This window comes from Candoia aspera, chromosome 3 (genome assembly GCF_035149785.1).
Source record: "Candoia aspera isolate rCanAsp1 chromosome 3, rCanAsp1.hap2, whole genome shotgun sequence".
NCBI lineage: Eukaryota > Metazoa > Chordata > Lepidosauria > Squamata > Boidae > Candoia > Candoia aspera.
Window position 1 is genome coordinate 140,840,106 of NC_086155.1, and position 5,235 is coordinate 140,845,340.

The following is a 5,235-nucleotide window of genomic DNA, read 5'->3' on the forward strand; positions in this document are numbered from 1 at the left end:
TTTTTAAAAAATACTGATAATGTGACCATTTACATGTGTAGTGATTGAGTGCTGCAGACACAGTTAAAAGATTCAGGTATAACAGCTAGGTATTTGCTTATTATTAATATTAATTGAATCCCATTCAGTTCAGAACATTAGCAAGGTTATGGGGAGAAAACAATTGTGAACTGATTTTAAATGTGAGCAGATTCAGTAACTGAAACTAAGCTCTAATAAGGATATGAATGCTACTGATTCAAAATGAGAGCATTTTATGAAGAGGTTTATTAAGACACCTTGTATTCACTAAAGCCAGTTTCAGTAACTTTATTTCTACTTTTCATACCTTATAATTTATGGTACACCCCATAGTCATATTACAGATTTTAAAAAGTTGTATGGGTCAGACGATGCAGCTTACAAAATGAAATGTCTTTAATGAAATGATCCATAATTTTCTAAATCTAATTGTTTTAAAACAGAAAGCAAGTTGTAATGATCTCTAAGTTTAAGCATTGAGTAATATCATTTTAAGACCAGTGGGAACCATCAGTCTTAAAAAGCAGATGCTTACCACGTAGATTATACTGTGACAGACACAAATAAAAGAAAACAAAGAAAAAGCATTTTTTTATGTGATTCAGAACAAAATTATTCTGGTAAGCTTATAATTTTAAAAACAGAACAGTTCAATTTCTAATTTCAGTTTCTTATTTCAATTTCCCAATTTTTAGATAGCTTGGAAGCAATTATATGTGACTTTCATCTGCTTAGCTTTGAGTAGATACATTCTGTTTGTGTGCTTGAACAAAAGCAATAGTTGTGTGATTGTAGCTGTCTTTACTGTAAAATGTTAGGAAATGAGTACCAATAACAAAGTGTCTTAATGGACCAATGTGGGTGTTAGGAAGATGTGACTAACTTGTACCTTTGCCCTAACTCATACAGGTCTCCTGTGCAGTCAAGCCCCCTACTGCATGTGCTAGCATTTGAAAGAAAAGTGAGGTTCTGTACTTTTGGAAGACAGTACAAGTAGCAGTGGCTGAAAAACACACTTGCATGTTTTACCAGAGAACCTTAGGTACTTTCATCACCCAACCAGTTTATCCACTTCCACAGCACTTCATTCACTCTAGCTGCGGATGTTCCTCCATTAATAAAGTGTGGCTAGGAATCGGAAGGAACAGTCCTGATACATACTGGCAGTGGAAGGGCATATACATACATATATACATACTTCTCCACTAAGGAGGCACTATGTGAATTGGTCCTTAAAATTAAGATTAAAATAGGCATTGTGTTTATGTATGCATCTTAAAAGATAAAAACATGGCCACAAATTGTCATGATAACAGAATCATACCCACAGCAATAATAATTTGACAGTACAATTCTTTGCTCCATAGCTTTTCTAAATATTGTGGTAAACATCTCAATTTATAATCATATGTGTTAATACATTAATTACCTAGGTCTACCTTGGTCTAGGTAAAAATTTAAGAGATTTATTGTTTGTTTGTCATTCTTATAATAACAATGGTAGGCAGTTCCAGAGAGAAAGAGAGAGAGAGAATACACAAACGCACTTACTTCATCATTTGACTGCAGAGCTCTGTCTGCAGTAGTTACAAATAGAAATTTTGTGCTCATCCTGGGCTCTGAATTAAGGTCAAAAGGCAGTGGAAATAGCATTACTACTGGGAATTTAATAAAATATATTTTGTTTCAGATAATTTAAATTTAAATACCAAGGTACATTTATGTATGAATGTACGAATGTATTTACTAAATATACAGTAGTATAAAATGATTTTGGGGGTGGTAGTGCCTTGAGTATATATTAGAACTAATTATTTAGTTTTTCCATTTTTCTGCTGTTCTGTGTGTACTGATGGATTACTGTTTGGCAATGTTGTAATGGATATGGTAGTGAAGTTCCCATTAAAAATACCACAAAAACACAGTTGGAAAATATTACCCCAATTCAAGCCATGAGAATTTTTAAAGAATTAATTCAGTTGGAGGAAGATTATTTCTTCAAGGCTTTATAGTTAGAATCCTGCATCTTAATTTCCATGTTTTATTGAGCATCAAAACATGCTGTATGTAATGCTGTTGTGTTTATATGTAAACTGATTTGATATTTAGTGTTACATGTACAAATTTAATGGTTTTACAAAACAAACATTCTCAGGCCCCAGAACTAAAGACAGTTAGATAGATTGTAAATTGCTAATTATAATGATTTCAGGGCTATATGCAGAACCATTGTCATGCTGGAGACTCAGATGCTTCTTATATTGTTTGTGGTTGCCTCATCAGACAAAACTACCAACAGTTTTTCACAAAACTAATTCTATTGGTATTAAAACTAGGCTGGGAATAATTTATATGCTAGTAGAAATGCAGCCCTAAAATACTGCAGTGCATTTATTGTCACCAGTATTATGTAACATGTTCTGAACATGGATCTCCTGAGAAAAACTAAGCAAAATTATCTTACAACAGGAGGCAATCATAGATAATCCCTAGTAAGATTAATCTGATGAAGTGTTTTGTAGATAAATCACTGTATATGATTTTTTTTTGTATAAAAGAATGGTGGATAGAACCTCTTACTGTTCTTGCTTAGCAATGGATGTTGAAATACACATTGGAACAGACAGTAGATACCATTTAGTGAAGACATCTCTGGTCTCCCATGCCTTTGAACAGAATACATCAAACTTGTATTTTAAAGTGACTGCAGTGATGGTTATTTATTGCTTTTAAAAACAGATTTATATATTAAAAACAGGAATGAAGTAACCAAGGAAGTGTGTTTTATAGCAATATTCTTCTATATTCAGTCTTGAACATAATATATAAGGAATAATGTTACTAGGACAACTTTTCATCTTCTAAAAAGGGTGAGTGTATATGGATTCCTTGTAAGTTTATATTACAGTGCTTTAGTTCAGGGTGAAATATTCTTTGTATGAATGGCTTTACCATAATATCTCCAGCTGCTAAAATAAGTGAAAGGGTTATCTATGCTATTCTCCAAAAATGTATTTGGAGAAATGTTTCAACTTGGAGAAGCATTCTTAAGAAAAATGCAGTGTAACATTTCTGCAGTACCAGTATTTGACCATGAACAGAGTTATTAGCAACTGTTGGAGATCAGTTTAAAAATTTGCACGATTCGAAGTAAAACTCTTCCAGCCTTTCAGTTTTCTAAGTAAATAACATAGCCTAAGTTTAATGAAAGAATCTCTAATGGCATTCTAGATATTCTCTTTAGTTACTGAGATTAAGTTGGTTTGTTTTATAAACACATGGACCAAAGAGGTGGTTTAGTATTTGTTGTATTTATTTGTAATACAGCATTTTAAATATATTTTTCTTGAGTATTTTGAGGAAAGCAGTAGTGTTTCCTCTTCAGTTTGCACTTTGCTATATTTTGTTTCAGTATGATAAACTTATTTCTACTTGAAGCTTGCATATTTTTGTTGTATGTAGTAAAACCAAGCAATCAGCTTTTGGTATAATTAAACTGATTTTTAAAATTAGTTATGGTTGAAGTTTATTATCCATTTAGGTAACTCCATGTCTCTCCCCCCTCCAAACAGGTTTAAGATTAACATTTTAAGGCACTAATTTTGTACATGTTATCAGAGTCTTGCATCATTGCATAAAATATTCAGTGGGTCCAAGTTTCTCCAAATAAGTCAAGCCTTTTTCTATCTGCATTTACTTGTAAAATAATGTGCTTCCAAGCCTCGTATTTACTTTCATAGGAGGGGACTGTGTGGTTTTCATAATCCATACCTAGATTTAATGATTTTATTATTTTGTTAGAGACATGTACAGTGGGGAGAGGAGTTTTTAAAGAGCAAAATAGGTATGTTAAAGCTCACAAAAGCTTAACGCAGCTTTTTTTTCACCTTTTGGGAAAGAAGGAAAGTTAAGAATTGCTCCTGAATTTTAACAACACAAATTGTGGGTGCTTTGGAGTAAGAAAACAGTGTTGGGGACCACAAGTCAGCTATAGAACAGTGATCTTCAGATGCAAGTACAGCCACAGAAAATAATAGTGTCTTAAAAATTGCCTTTTTGTAGGGTCCCTGGGGAAAAATGTGTTTCTCTTCCATTGAGATTAATAGAATTAACTGGGGGGAAAAAAGGATACAAAATGTGGAAGAAGCTGTTTCTCCATTTATTGCAAAACTTGGGAGATTAAAATGTGGGCAAATTGTAGAAATTACTGAAGATACAGGAAATTGCAGGATTTCCCTCTGATTCTATACAGTTCAAATTGGTACCTCATTGAATTATATGAGAGAAGTGCCTCAGTGCTTACATATATGTCTCTGGCCAGATTGTGATACTGTGATTTTGATTAATGCCATTTAAAGTTTAAGTCTTTTGGTTAAAAAATCGAAAGAAAAAATCAGAATGTTATCCATGAGAAAGCTACAATACTGAGTTTTGCCTCGATGTTTCTGAATTTATTTATTTTTTAATTCTGAAGATGTTCTAGGCTACCTGGTTAGTCATTACTATTAATTTTTTCCTCAGGAATAGGCTTCTTCCTTTCTTTGTATAAGTGTAGGTACATTTTCCATTTTGTTTATGAACATTTGCACATCCATGCTCTTAAACATGCTCCTGGAAGAAAAGATAGGAAAACCTTGTAACTTTTCTTCTTGAAAGAGATACATATTATCTAAATAGCTGTAGAAGTTGTTTCATAATAACCTTAGACAGCTGTTTGCATGATGTAAGTGGTGGTTACTATAATTTCCTCCACCTTTATGTCTGCAGCAAACTGCTTGTGCACAATTAACACAGATGTTGGAAGATTCTCTACTCAACTGCAAGTCCTTTAAATATATGACAGTGTAAAGAAAATCTGATTTGCATCGTAATTAATTCACACATGGAGGATTTACTAGATAAATTTATTCATTCACTTAAAACAGCATTGGTCTGTTGGATGACCTCTGATGGGAGCAGGATGGGGGTAGTGCAGTATCACTTGTTGAGATGGGCGGGCATATAAACTGGATAAATAAATAAAGTAAATAAAAATAAAAATCCTGGTTCTGCTTGAACACTTGGTGGCCTTCAAAACCATTGACCATGGTATCCTTCTGGATTGGCTCCGTGGGATGGGAGGAGGTGGTACTGTGTTGTGCTGGTTCTCTTCCTTCCTGTGAGGCTGATTCCTGTCGTGTTGATCAGGAGTGAGAGGGCCTACCCTCAGCCCCT